The sequence below is a fragment of the Mastigoproctus giganteus genome, chromosome 4 (assembly GCF_048544385.1).
Source record: "Mastigoproctus giganteus isolate SK-2022 chromosome 4, ASM4854438v1, whole genome shotgun sequence".
NCBI lineage: Eukaryota > Metazoa > Arthropoda > Arachnida > Uropygi > Thelyphonidae > Mastigoproctus > Mastigoproctus giganteus.
In genome coordinates, this window is record NC_143578.1 from 210,337,408 (window position 1) to 210,352,162 (window position 14,755).

Here is a 14,755-nt window from a genome sequence, read left to right on the forward strand (position 1 = left end):
TTTTAATTATTTTATTTATTTCTAGTAGATGGCGCTGTATGCCATCTCCACAATATGCTTTCCCAGTCCTCCCATAAGACAGATATAACCCGACTTGGTTAAGATTTTGTAGAAAAACGAAGTGTACGTCGAACGTCACGTGTGTGCGGGTTTAGCGGATGGTAATACCAAACGCTCCGAAGTATGAAGCGAAGAAAAACGACTCCGTAACTTGCGGCGAATAGAATTTCTTTTAATTGCAACCCGCGTTAAAAATTATGTCTAGAAAACCACGTTTGGGGAATATGTTAAGGCGCAGTTGACTAATAACCGTGTTCACAGTTGGCAAACGATTCTAGCAGCGCAGAAGATTTTTTCAAACAATAAACCGTAGGCATCGTCTGCTTTCAGCACCAACAAACAACAGGTATTTAGGTTTTTGTTGTTCTGTTCGTTGTTTTTTGTTGTAGTTGTCCAATAATAAATAGTATCTCGCGTTTATTTTATTATTTTTTTCGTTGATTTTATCAATTGGTAACAAGACTTTACTGTTACGTAAATGGTTGCTAAGTTACAAACAATTGTAATTACATTTTTTTTGTATTTACAACTAGCAACAAAGCGCTACTAAAGGTTATTTTGGTATTTGGTACACTGCAGTGAAGTTTAAATACATTTACTAATGTTTTTAATTGTTTTTGACAACGAATGGGAACAGTGAGTTACAAGGCAGACGATCAACCCCCCTAGGGTGTTTAAAAGAATATTTTTTGGGGGGAGGGGGGAATGAGAAGAAGCACCACAAAATAACCAAGACCTAACTGCCGAGTCTTGATATTTTAAAGTGTTTTAATTGCCATGTGCACCACCGGTGGTGTCCATGCCCCTGAAGAACTTTTCTGAGGTTCCTAGTCTATTACTACCCCTCTTGGCCTTTTATGGAGTAGAAAATGGAGGTTAAATATAAATAAAACAGGTGCCCACCCTTATGATTGCCAGTGGAATTAGCCCCATTGAAGTATACAGTAAATTCACGGACCTCGATTTAACGGACTTCGGATTTAACGAAGAAAAAATGATTGGCACTAGAGTTTATTGTGAGGTGCTCATAAAATAGGCAGAACCGTTCTGTCGCCCCCCCCCCCTTCTGAAATTAATTCTCCTTTGTTTTACTATGCCTGTTACTTCCCCAAAACATGAAGGCTGGATCCGCCTTTGATCTCCATCTGTACATAAAACAGATGGAGACCAAGGACGTAATAATTGCTTATTACATGCGTGATGGTTATCAGAGTTTCTGCCTTAGGGTCGGCTCTGACAGTGACGCACGTAGAAACCTGTGTCAAACGTAATGCGATTATGATGTAGGCTGAGTTGCAAATACTTCTATAAACACCATGAGAGGAATTAGGTAAAGGACCAAAGGGCAATTCGGATTACTGAAATTTCGGATTAGAAGAATGATAAAATTAAAATCAGGCAGTTCTTATTACAGGAAGAGAAGCAGCAATGAAGTTACTCCCCCCCCCACCCAGAGGACTGATAGATGGATGCAGTCCTCTGTTTATTTTCTTTATCCCATGTTTCAGAGAATCATTAATATTGACATTTTTTTATTTAAAAAGTAATAAATATCTATCGAGAAGCCTGAGAGGGGTTTGGGGTGGACACGATTCCAGACATTGGACAGTATTCCATGGTAGGGCGAATTTGAGATTTGTACAGAGAGAGTAGCTGTTCAGAAGAAAAGTAATGCTGAAAGCGAAAGAGAAAACTCAATTTTTTAGATGCAGAGGAAGAATATTTTTGATGTGCTTATGCCAAGAGAGAGATTAGAAGTCAGGGTAATCTCTAAGGATAGGATTCACAGTCAGTTGAAGAAGGTCATTGATGGAAAAGAGTGGGAGAAAGAACTAACCTCTGGAGACCAACCAGCATTAGTGGACAAGTTAGAAGACAAGAATCCAGCATCATTCGCAATGACGGTTATTAATCAATCTCAGTGGCGCTCAGAGAGAAAAACTGGATACGCAATGTTAAAAAAAATTTGGCAGTCCATAAGATGGAAGCGTGTTTTCTTTGTAATCAAAAGCCTTAGAAATATCAAGAGCAACTGTTCCAGTTTCACCAAACGTTTCCATCGAATTTCTCCGAAAATAAGTAACATAGTTGATATATCACCAGTGGATCGACATTGACGGAATATCCATATTGGCGATCATTGATCAGATGGAAGGTTTCCAGATAGCGTAAAGTTACTGGCGGTTGATGGATTTACTTGGAAAGAGTAGAGGTTAGTCGATTGGAAGATAATTAAAAGGGAAGGATCTGTCACCTTTTTTTAGGAACTGTCTTGATAATGAATAAATGTCCCATGAGAAGGAAAAACACCAGAGGAATAAGACTATGTAGAAAGGAGACACAGAAGAGGAATATAGGTTTTCAGAACAAGAGAAGAAATGCCATCAGGACCCGAAGCTTTCTTGGCATCAAGATTATTCAGAATTCTAGCATTCTTGTGTCAGAAGAACACAGGGGTCATTGAGTGGAGTTTATTGGGTATGGTAGGAGGTCATTTACCAAGATCATTGATACAAGAGTTAGAGGAGAGGTAGGATGCTAATGTGAGCTTTATCTTTAGCTCAGATTGTAATAGATGGTGTAATGCTATGTCAGCGTAATTAGAAAATTGAAGTCAGCTGGAGTTGCGAACGTTCAAACCACCAAGGAAAATTACCTTATTGTTAGGGAAAAAAGTCGAGTTCCAAAGAAAGGAAATCAAAGAGTTCCGAATGATTATTGGAAGCCCTTATGTTTTTGATAGACAACCAGTTTAAAATCATACATAAAATCCTGAATGACTAGATAGATTATTCTAGTCAGGATTACTTAAGTCATCTGCTATTTGTTCAAGAATTGTTGGTAATGTAATCTGAGGCTCTTGAGCTTCCTACTAATTAATGCTTGAGTAATGTAGTATGTTTTAGTGTAAGGAATAATAGATGACTTCTCTCTTTTTTCCATTGGATTGTAGCTAACAAAACGTAGTGTACCAGTGAATGAAAATCTTAGTGTTTTCTTGCTCAATAATGAATGTTCCAAATACGTTTGGCTGATGAGAAATGAAAAAGAAAGCCGGAAACGTCTGATCATTTCCAAATTATTATTTCTGCTCACATCTATATTTCTGTTTCCTTTTTGTGCCTCTGCCCGCTTTTAATATGTGAGCGGTGTCCCGCACAGAACAGCCCGAAGCTTGATTTGTTACTGACGGTCGCGTTTGATGTAAGACAAACACAAGACAAAGAAGCCGACTTCTAAATATTTCCTTAGGTACATTTGTCTGGAAAGGATTCTGAGTTCAGAAGAGTACCAAGATATCTTGAAAGCACTTTTAGCAAAAGAAAGGACGATGATTGTGACATTATACCCCACCCTCCCCAGTTCCATTACAACCCACTGCTCCCATTTAGGATTTTTGTTTGTTTGGTGGTCACTACCATCGAAGTTATAGTCGATGTACTACTGAATTACCGTATTTATTGAAATGCCACGCCTCCACCCCATTTAAAAAATGAAACGTATAAAAGAATAAATTTATCGATCACCTCCAGCTACAATAAGCATGCGATATTCTTTCGCAACTGTCTTCTTGAATTTTGCTCATTCTTCTCCTTAGGATTTATTACAACGGCCCTCCTCAACCTAACATCGAAAACGTCCATTTTTTTCTCTGTTAGGTCTTTTTAGCACTGAAAGAATGTTTTATGATGAATGGGAAGCTAGCCCTTTGCATCAACCCCCAGCCTGGAGGACCAGGGTATCTTTTTTATAGCTACAAACCTTTCTGGCTTGAGAGGCCTTACCAGTAGCAAGCTACTACCAGCATAGCTCTGTAGATCATTGAGACACGTAAGCCCATCACCACGACAAGATAAAGATACCATCGGTGGGGGTTTTGTTCATTCTAAAGTACGAAAATAAAGCAAATTACAGGCAGTACTTAATGGAAACGCTGAAATTACTTTTCTGTTCGTTTAGTGACCACATTCACGCTAAAAATCGAAATGGAAGAATCAAAAAGCCCAGAAGTGGCAGAGGAGTTCAATAGCTATTTTGGTAACGATATTTAGTCTTACTGGCTAACGTGGTTAATTATTATGAGGAAGCCATAAAAGAGTTGGATACAAAAAAAAAAAAAACCAACAATTTTCGCATGTACCTTGACCTCAGTAAAGCTTTTAAGGATACTGTTCCTCACGAAAAGCAGTTATATAAACTGAGTCAAGGGCTGGCTAAAAGATAGCAGACAGATAGTAGTCATAAATGGACACGCCTCGGGGTGTAGCTAGTGGAGTCCCTCAGGGATCAGTGTTAGGGCCACTCATTATCTTCTTTAATGATAATGATGAGGGAGTGCAAGGAAGGCTGTCAAAGTTTTCCGATAATTTCAAAATAGGTAGGGTGGTTAACGGCCAGAAATTAATGATGGAAAAATTGCAACTGTAGTTTAATGCCTTTATTTCTACTCAGATATAACTTTTACCGACGTGGCTGATGGCTGAGTTGGTCGGTCTCAGGTGAGGCTTTCTGAGTTTTCCATCCAGCAAACAAACAAGTCGAATATAACATATATTCAATTTATAGATACTGTTGCTTCAGTATATTGCGAATAGCCTTCGTTTATTTGGCGTTTATTATTAGTTAATTAATTAATTAGGAATTAACTGGAAAAAGTTAATTATTTACTTTTCGCTTCTAGTAATCGCAGAAAATAAAAATCCCTCCCTGTTTCCAGTAATACTGTATGTCTTCTGTCATCTCAAATATGTTCAAAATAGCTAATTTCCGGATATGTTTTTATATATCACTGGATGCCGAATTACAAAAAACAGTTGGAAAACAATAAGATGGAAGCTTGTATAGCCTAGTGGTCAGGAGCCTGAGTGCAGTAGCAAGCGCTCTTTGAGTGGACCGGGTTTTAAGCCCGTGGCTGCTAAATACTGCTTGAGTTTCACCAAACTTTTTCATTGAATTTTTTCCGAAGATTGGTAACATAAGTTAGTAAATCACCAGTGTATCGTAATTGACGGAGTTGATGCTGGCGATCATTGATCAGATGGAAGGTTTCAAGATAGTGTAGGAGTTGGCGGTTAATGGATTTTTCCATTACTTTAGAAAGAAAAGCGAGTGTAATGGGACGATAACTGAATGAGAGGGATTTGTCACTCTGTTTAGGAACTGGCTGGATATGAGAAAATTTCCAAGAGGAAGCTAAAACTAGTGAAATAATAAAGTGTATAAGGGCGACACAAAACAGGAGAAAGCTGAGGAGCACAGATTTTGAGAACAAGTGGAGATATACCATCAGGACCTGGCACTTTCTTGGTATCAAGACTGTTCGAAATTCTTCTGACATCCTTTTGACGGAAGACCACAGGAAGCACTGAATGGAGTATACTGAGAATGATAGGAGGTGGTTTAACAAGATCATCAATATACGAGTTAGAAGAAAAGTAGGATGCTAGCAGGTCAGCTTTAGCTTTAGCTCAGATGGTGATGGAACCGTCTGGTTTTGACAGAGGTGTGAATAGAAATGGGCAGAAGTTGCAAGTTTTCTACTTTTAGCCTTTTCAAAATCTTAGGTTGATTAATAATTGCTTTACACTTGTTGCTAGCTTTCGTGTAGGCAGAAAATGAATGTGGAGATTTGGATGCAAGCCAATTGCGATATGCAACATTCTTATCTTGAACAGACAGCAGATTTGTTGGAAAACTAAGGTTTAGATAGAGGACCGGATTTTAATGTATAGTATGAAATAAAGGATTTCATCTCTACAAGTTGAGAATGGCCACGAGAGAAAGGTTGCATTGGAGAAGTTGTGATCGGAGGTGGTTAGAGAATAACTCTTCCACCGTGTACTTAGAAGGGTTGTTTGTGAGAAAAAGATCAAGCGTGTTAGCTGCTTGGTTAGGATTGTCTCGTATTCTGGTAGGTAAATGAACAATCTGTGTGAGGTCATTAGTAATTGCAAAAGCCTCAGCATCTCGACCAGTTGGGTCGGTGTGACTAGAAAACGGAAGCCAGCTGGAGTTGCGAACATTAAAATTACCAAGGAAAATTACCTCACTGTTAGGAAAGTTGGACTGGAGAAAGTCAAGTTGCAAAGAGAGGAAGTCAAAGAGCTCCAAGTGATTAGTGGAGTTGGGAGAACGATACAGGAACAGATGAATCTGACAGAATGAGACAGAGAAAAATTTTAATTCAGAGAAGATCGAAAAGAGGGGATTCCAAATTACTAAGTCGGAGAATTGGTAATTCGGAATCTCCTCTTTTCAGAGAGGAGTGAGGGATGAGCAGTGTTTGAATCAAACGATAATTGGGATCCTGTCAGAAAAAGTAAGTTGGGCTTGGCAGACCGTAAGTGGAAATGGGCATAATGGTAAGATGTGAACAAAAAATCCCACCTTGCTACTAATCCCACCTAAAACCCGATCCGTATTCATGGCTGGGAAAGCTGAGCGGTTGCTTAGGGTACAAAAGAGGGGGTGGGGGAATCTAAATAGACAATAGAAATCATCGTTATCAACTTGCGGGACAAAATCGATCATATTTTTCGTTACAATTTATAAAAGACAAAATATTATTAATTATTTCATTATTATTATCATTTTTAGTTAAGAGGATCCAATAATAAAAGTCCTGATTAAGAATGGATCAAAAATCACGTATCTGTTACTTTGTCACTTAAACTACAAAGTCACTGTTACAGTTACCGATATCTGTGAAAAAACTGTTAATAAGTAACCGTTACTAAGAACAAATACCTTCTCTCTCTCTCGATATTCGTTATTAATTTTAATTTTAATTAAAAAATGATTTTTTTTCATAACAGAATGAAAATATATAATTTAAAATGTATACATATACATTTTAAGCTAAACAGAACTAATTTCACTCGCGAGCTGCATAATTATAATGTAACCTTGTGCATCATAGAGTGTGCCATATGGCTGTCAATGCGCGCTGACTAAGCAACCTCAATTTATAAAAGTGGAGGAAAATCGTACATTTTGCGACTACCTTCGACAAAAAAGCAGCCTCCCCAATACACCGACGAATAAATTACGTCATTTAACTAAATATTTCAAATTTGACAGCGAAAAATGAGACGGCCTATTTCTTTAAAGGCAGAAACCTCGAAGTGTGCAGCAGACGACTGTTAATTACTCAAACTTCGAAAGTTCGCTTCGTAAATTATAATTTAGCGCCCGTCCTAATTAAGGTCAACGAAAAATTTCGTCTACATTTGGCCCATTAAATTCTTTGCTAAAATAATGAATTATAACGCTTGAACCTTGATATTTTTCAAGGCTAATGTTGGCATTTTAAATTAGCAGGGAGGGTCGAGATTCATTATAAGGGTGTCCTCCCAGTTACTTCCAAGCTGGCGTGGGCTAAATCTTTAGATTTTCTCTTAATGAAGGCCGAGGGAACTCAGAAGTGCACGTGAAAACGGAAAGGATTCTAAAATTAGACTAAAAGACAGTGTGAGCGACTACATATGTTTGCAGAACTCACCGGGTTGTGCGTGAACAGGTAACGAACTAACAGAGAACTCACTAAAGGGGCAGGGCATTTTCTGTGATGATAGCAGCGAACCTGGGTGGGCATTTACTCAAAATGCAAACCCTCAGGGCTTGTACGCTTGGAGAGAAAGACAGAGAGGGAAAAAAATTTCGTTTACAGAGTTTGGGCAAACAAGTCTAGAGGGCTTTAAAAAACGACTCGTTTTCAAACACGCGTAAAAGAAAGGATTTCTAGGTGGCGCTGGTGACACAACGTTCTGCTTCCTGAGTGTTTGTAATTAATGTAATTAGTTGCAGCAGTGATGTCGGAAGTAATACGCGCAGTTTCACGCTAGAAATCTTTTCTTGCAAAATGATGAATGGCTTCTTATTTTGTATTTTACGCGAGCTTCCGTTGTCAGCTGTCATTTTAATATCTCGGCTGCGAAGGAACAATGGTGCTTGTGGACAAATCCTATCATTAATTCGATCTTCAGTAAGATGGCTCGTGATGTTTCAATAATTTTATTTTAACCGCGAATACAATGACGAATGTGCACATCTAAAAATATGCAGTGTCCAGAAAGTCCTTGGCACTTTTAAGCTCCATATATACTGTATGACCAAAAGTATACGGACACATACAGGTAGTGCAAAAAGGGCTTTTCATTCAAAAAAAGTTAAACTCAATAGGGCTAAACTACTTTGGCTTTTATGAGGACCTCCACCCATTTCCTACCAACTTCAAGTTGGTATCGTGCGGAATTCGTCTCTACTGATCCTGCAAAGCAGCCGGATTAAGCTGTCGCTTTGGCCACGGCTTAATCCGGCTTTCCAGTTCATCCCACCGGTGTTCGGTGGGTTGAATCCGAGCTATGAGCGAGCCAATCGAACTTCTAAATGTATCCCGTTCTTTTTTTCGTTGAGGTAGCACCTTATGGTCTTCCATCTTTGAATAGCATCACCACAGTGGATTTTGAGAGGTTCCCACGAGTTGCAGTTGCACGCGTAGAAAGGTTAGTGACGTTACATCAAACCCTCGTCGACGTTGGAAATCTATAGATTCTGGTTGAAGACCTATGCTGTACAGGTAGGTTGACGAGATTTATGATGGTATGTCTGTGCATCTGCCCAATACGCATGCGTGTTGGCTTCCAAAAAATACACAATATTTGTATATGGGTGTCCGGAACTCTTCCTTTGGTGGGTGTGAGGATGCGTCTCTTTGGGAAGGGGAGAATGTTCCGTTGCACTATTGGAGGTGAGTGTCACTTTAGTTTTTTATTTTAATTTGATCGTTGGGCTCCTTACGTAGTTGAATCGAACCTTTCCAAGCATAACCTTAATTGCTGCATTGGTATGCTGTATTTGTTGTCGGTTTAATGGTGTCCTTTTTTCTACAATGCTTTTTGTAGACAACCACGTTCTGCCTTTGTTATTAAAGCACTTTTGATACGGACTTGAAACAGTCCGTTGCATTTTCCTTTGTTTCCTCCTTTCTCAATGGCTAAGTATGAATGTAACACCACATTTCACTGTCGAGCAGATGTACAAGATGCTGCTTGGCAAGCCAACGCAAGTGAACTTGTGTGGAACAGCTTTTATTATTATTATTTAACTCCAAAAGGTTTGTCACTCATGTTCATATTATTTATTTTGTCTGTAGAAATGTGAGTTCACGGGTGAAACCCTACTCCCTCTCCTGAAATCAGCTAAAGAGGACTTTACAAATCCTTCTAGTAGTCGAAGGGATCAAACCCAGATCTTTCCAAACGAGTGGCAGAAGGCGATATATCGAGCCGAGTGAGCTGCCAAGCAGGACTCTGGGAAACATCTACGAGTGGAAATGACGCCTCAGTTTCTGATCAAGAATGTCCCCACGTCCTTGTGCTTATCAGCTAATGAGATAAGAATCTCAGCCTTTGTTGCGTCTGCGCGTTGCATGATTTAGCGAAAGTACTGCAGGCTTGGTTGGGTCAATGTGCAGCCTGCGGATGCAGTTCTACAAAATCTCAAGAACATTTAATTTTTCATTGAAGTGTATGTTAGGTGGACATTCATCTGGATACCTTGTTTGCGCCTGACCCATTGGAGGACAATATTTTGATCCCGTGTCAATGTGTGCGTATGATTTCTGTAGTGTAGCACACGATAGGTCAATTAAAATTTTTGAATTAAAAGTAAAAATCTAAATTCCAGACACAGCTCCACTTGGTACGTTGTTCATACGTTCGCATCTATATTTATAAATCTAAGTAAGTGTAAAACATAGATATCAAGATGTACGAGGGGGTCTGGGTTCGAAAAAGATTTCTATTCACCCAGGAGTAGTTGTGATAGAAGGTTAAAAGAAACATGTATTACGCTTTTTTCCATATTCGCCATACAAAATGATACATTTTTTCCGTCTCTCAACTCACTCCCGCAGGCCAGTTTTGTAGAAGTCCTCTGACTGTCCTTCAAACCACGACTCGGCAGCAGAAATCACCTCATCATCATCAGCAGCAGCAAAGTGTTTACCACAAAGAAAGGACTTCAGGGCAGGAAAGAGGAAGAAATCCGAGGGTGCAAGGTCGGCAAAATAAGCAGGATGAGGCAATATTTCAAACCCATATTCGTGGGCTCACTTCACTGCAGCATGTGACGAATGCACAGGGGCATTATCGTGTTGCAGGCGCACACTCTTTGACAGTTTTCCCCGTCATTTTTCTTTTATAGAAGCAAGTAGCTTTATGAGAAAGTTGAAGTAATTCTTCGTCATCATAGTATAGCCCTTTTTAAGAGACTCTGTTAGTATTTCACCAAGCTCAATCATCACCTATGATCCTGAAAAACTGAAAGCATCACCTTGCCAGCATTTGGCTGCACTTTTGCCTTTTTGGCAGGTGGTGATTCTGCATACTTCCATCGTTTACTTTCGGGATTATAATGATAGATCCAAACTTCACCCATGGTGAAGAGCCGTGAAAAAAATATTTCTTGCTTTTCCTGGCACGTCAACAACATTTCATATACACATTGTGCCCTTTCCGTCTCTGATAAGGGTCAAAAATCTAGGACCCCATCCAGCAGACACTTTACTCATATGCAACTGTTGATGGATGATGTTCTCTACAGACCCTGCACTAATTTGGAGCTGCAACTAGTTCTTTAACCCTAATACGACGATATTCCAGGATTGATGACACAATTCTAGCAACACTATCTTCTGTTACAGCAGTTACTGCGCATCCTGGGATTTCTTCATCATTCACTGAAGTTTCCCACATTTAATTGTTTATACCAAAGTGCAACAACACTGTAATCTGGGCAGTCTCCATAAAAAGCGACCATTTCTTCGTGGATTGTTTTGAGTGTTTTCCCTTGCAGAAAGAATTGAATAACTGATCCGCATTCCACTTTACCCACAGTGACACTTCATTTTATTGAGAGCTGCAAAGAAAAAAAAAATAAATTGTCAAATTGAAACAAAAATTTGTGGTTACCATAGAGGTTTCAAGGTATCAATCAAAAAAATTTCATTTTTCTATCACAGCTTCTTCTGGATGGATAAAAATTTCGATTTACCCTTTTTCTTTTTGCACTGATGGTAGGGTGAAGTGTGGTGTGAACCTCATGAAGCCATACCTTCTGACTGTCAAAAATGGCATTTGAATGGTTCGAGAAATATTTCCAAGATTTTCATGTTCCTGCTTATTTAAAAAAAATTACGAAAACCGTTGTCATACCCTGTGATTCCAAACTTTTTGGCGGAAGAGTACTTCACAGTATAGCAAGTGGAGTCTGAGATCAGTGTTGAGTCCACCTCTGTTTCTTATCTCCTTTTACCCAGAATGTCTGGAATACGTTGCAAAGTCAGTTCGGCTTTGCAGTTCTCTATCGACCACAATAATACAGCAGCTGACAAATATCCCGATGGAAGAATGGTCACATTTAGAGCTAGACATCTTGTGGAATCCATACTGTTGAGAATCACAATTTGTGCAGCGCAGCCTTAGAAGAGGTATGCAGCAGATTTATTAAACTTATCGAAGATTTGTACGAAGTTTTTTCCATTTCCTGTTTATACCCAGTTTTCCTCCGTCCTCGTGTACTATTTTACATGGGTCCAGTGAGTAAGTCTGTCCTAGAGATCACCAAATGGCAGAAACGAATAAATGATAACGTGAGATGAACAGGACCTTTTCTAGTCAAGCATACGAATGCTTCTTGCGTCATCTGGTGAACAAAATACTACCTTCGTGTGTTTCGAAACTGTGTTTCTCTTACGTAAGATTACAATGTCGTCAAGGACAGTACACGCCCACATATTGTGAATACAGTTAACTCTACTCTGTGCTCTAACTCGCAACGAAACCGGAGTTTCTTTCAAAGAAAGCCGTGCGATGTATCGGATTCTCTGGTAAAGAGAGTTTTATCTCGGTTAAGAGAACTGACAAGTGGGCAGCAGTGCTATTCCTTCTTGGAAAGCAAAGAGTACGTGAAAAACATCAGTCCATATCGATTTTCTGTCACCTGTGCACTCTGCGATACTCTTGTAAAGTCACTTTCAGTCACTCGCAGATATCACAATATTTACAATCACTGTCCTTCATACCATGCGAACAAGGACTGGGTTAGAAGCACGTGTACTCGGGAAAATATTCGGATTTGTCTGTGTCCGAGGCAGGTTTTTCATCCCATAATGCCTACCAAACAGCAACGGTATCAAATATCATCAATTATCCACTGTAGACACCACGTGATGTATTACAGACATCACACAACAGTGGTTAACAGCCTTAATTTATTTCAAATATAAAATTAAAAGAAGAAGAAGAAGAAGAGAAATAAATTTAGATCATACAAGGTGTCCATATGACCAACTGCAAGGGTAGTAAAGACACTGGTTGACAAAATTAAGGTAATGCTCGTTTCTTGTGAAGGTTTTTATTATAAAAGTTAACTGGAAGGTGAAAATGCGTCAATAGAGGAAAGCAGTCTTCCATGCGAATTCCAAATACCAGCGGAAACTCTGCGTGTTTTGTATGCAAATTAGTGAAGGCCACAAAAAGTGGCAGCCACCAACTTCGCTAATTGAGACACGATATCCACGTCTGTCTCCACGCACGCGATTTCAAATGCTCCAGAGGCGTAGCGAGATGGCTGATTATGTTAAGAAAGATGGTGTCCACACTTTGGAAACGTTTTAAAAGGACTAATTAGTTCTCCCTCGCGTTTTAGATTTTGCGCTAAGGTAACTAATGTCACGAGGCGTCAGTATATAGTGTATGTAAGGCTATTGACACTCGGTGTTTATCTCTAATGACAGTTGGATGACATAGAGCCGTCTCAGGAAAGGCAGTTGCGAGGAGAAGAGTAATAATTGAAGGCCCAAAGAGAAGGCTCCACGTGAGCAGGACAGTGAGCTGTGTTCAGCTTATCTCCGCCCACCGAACAGCCTTTTCCAATTAATGTTACCAACGTTTGCTCGGAGGCATGTTGATGATCTCGACGTACTTTTCTGATTAATTTCAGTTCTCGTGTGATCAGATTCCTGACTGATTCGGGGACACAAATTGTGGGAGAGGAATGATGGCGGTATTCGTCTGTGATGCTGTATTACGTCAGCGTCAGCGGGCGTACTTTTCTCTATGTTTGATAGAGGCTCATGACTTCACAGGTACAGATGAGACCTGTTTGCTCTCCCACAAAAGCAGATTTTAGGGAAACCGTTGATCCCAATTTCTCATAATCTAAGATAACTCTTATCCTCACAGAACTCAGCTAGTGCAGATCACCAAAGACATGGAAATAAGCAATGACCCATATCATCGCTGCACCTTAATTCTGTGGATTATATACGAGATACCCTATGGAGTTCAATTTCAAGCTGTCACTCACCTCCAATAGTTCTCATTAAATTAGTTCTGATGGGGGAGTGCCATTTTATAAACATCCCTACGATCTGCATGGGACATTAATGTGATTTAGACAGCTGTCAGAGGCGATTATTTTCCATTGGTTTCTTTAAGCACGTCCACTGGAGCGTGTAAGTTTTTTTCATGATGTAATTATCATGACTGTTCTAGCCATCTTTAACGGTTAATTATCCTGTTGAAAGAGAAATTTGCAAATGTCTACACTGCAAACATGCAAGGATGTGTCTAATTGGAAACAATTTCCAGATAGCCTGCGGCATCCAAATATTACTCCATTCGTTTTCAAGGGGAGGGGGGAGACCTGATAGGCATCATGAACTGCGCCATTGACACCTGGCAGAACGGGCGCATGGATGCATGCTGTTTTCTCGCTTCATTCTGGTCCTCTCACCAGCGTGAAACGGTTGTTGCTGTTATTGTTGTAGAGTTTTAGACGCATCAGCAACTAAGGTCATATTGCGTCGTGTATATATAGTATGTCTGTAAATTGCTGTGTTTTATGGTCGATTTGCTGTTTGATGTACGAAACCTGGACTTTCCAGGAAGGAAAAACCATGTTACCCTCATCTGAGACCGACTAACTCAGCCATATTGTGAAAAGGCCCATAAAAATTCCTCGCTTCATCGACAGGATTCGAACTCAGTTCTTTTCCACCTGGTGCGGGAGGACGGTGATCATACCAACTGTGTTACTCACGAGGCGCGCGTGCCAGAAAATGGGCAATGAACTGTGTTGTCCAATCAAGCAACGTTTTCCAATGTTTATTTTTCCTGAGTCCACCACAACCGTATCTTCTTGTTTGTTTAATCTAGTTCGGTCGTCGTTTGCGATTGGTTTCTTCCAAAGACTTGTATGCAATACTCAATGGTGACAAAATACGACGAGTTGTATCCATTCCGAAATTCTCTTTGGTTACCACTTTTGATACTAAGCTGAATTTGATTGACTATAGACTTTCTATTATTCTGTAACAAATCTTGTTAGCCTCTCACCAGGATCACTTGGCTGAATGTTCGTATTAATAATAGTAGTAGCAAATGGTGCAAGGAAACAAGCTTATAGAGTAGCAGCAACAATAAAAAAAATCCTCTCTTTACCTTTGCATCCCATCTAATAATTCCCTCTTCCTTGAACTTATTCAAGCAACCCACTTCTACACCAGATGGAAGTTTGTTCCACCATCATTCACTGTCTGGCTGAAAGCAAACTTTCTCACAGCTGTCCTATGCGTTTTCAATTTATGTGCCTGTTGTCTAAATAAGAGTAAGGATGCCAATCTTTTTGT

At 39.7% G+C, this 14,755-nt stretch overlaps 1 protein-coding gene across 1 annotated transcript in view; it reads left to right on the top strand.

The window, feature by feature from the left end:
* The first annotated feature begins 133 nt into the window (after positions 1–133).
* The window catches only part of LOC150087368 (dopamine receptor 2-like), a 54,861-nt gene continuing 40,239 nt past the window's right edge, over positions 134–14,755 (top strand). The window contains exon 1 of the mRNA XM_090372027.1: positions 134–406. The gene's annotated coding sequence lies outside the window, so the exon portion shown is untranslated. The remainder of the gene's footprint in view (positions 407–14,755) is intronic.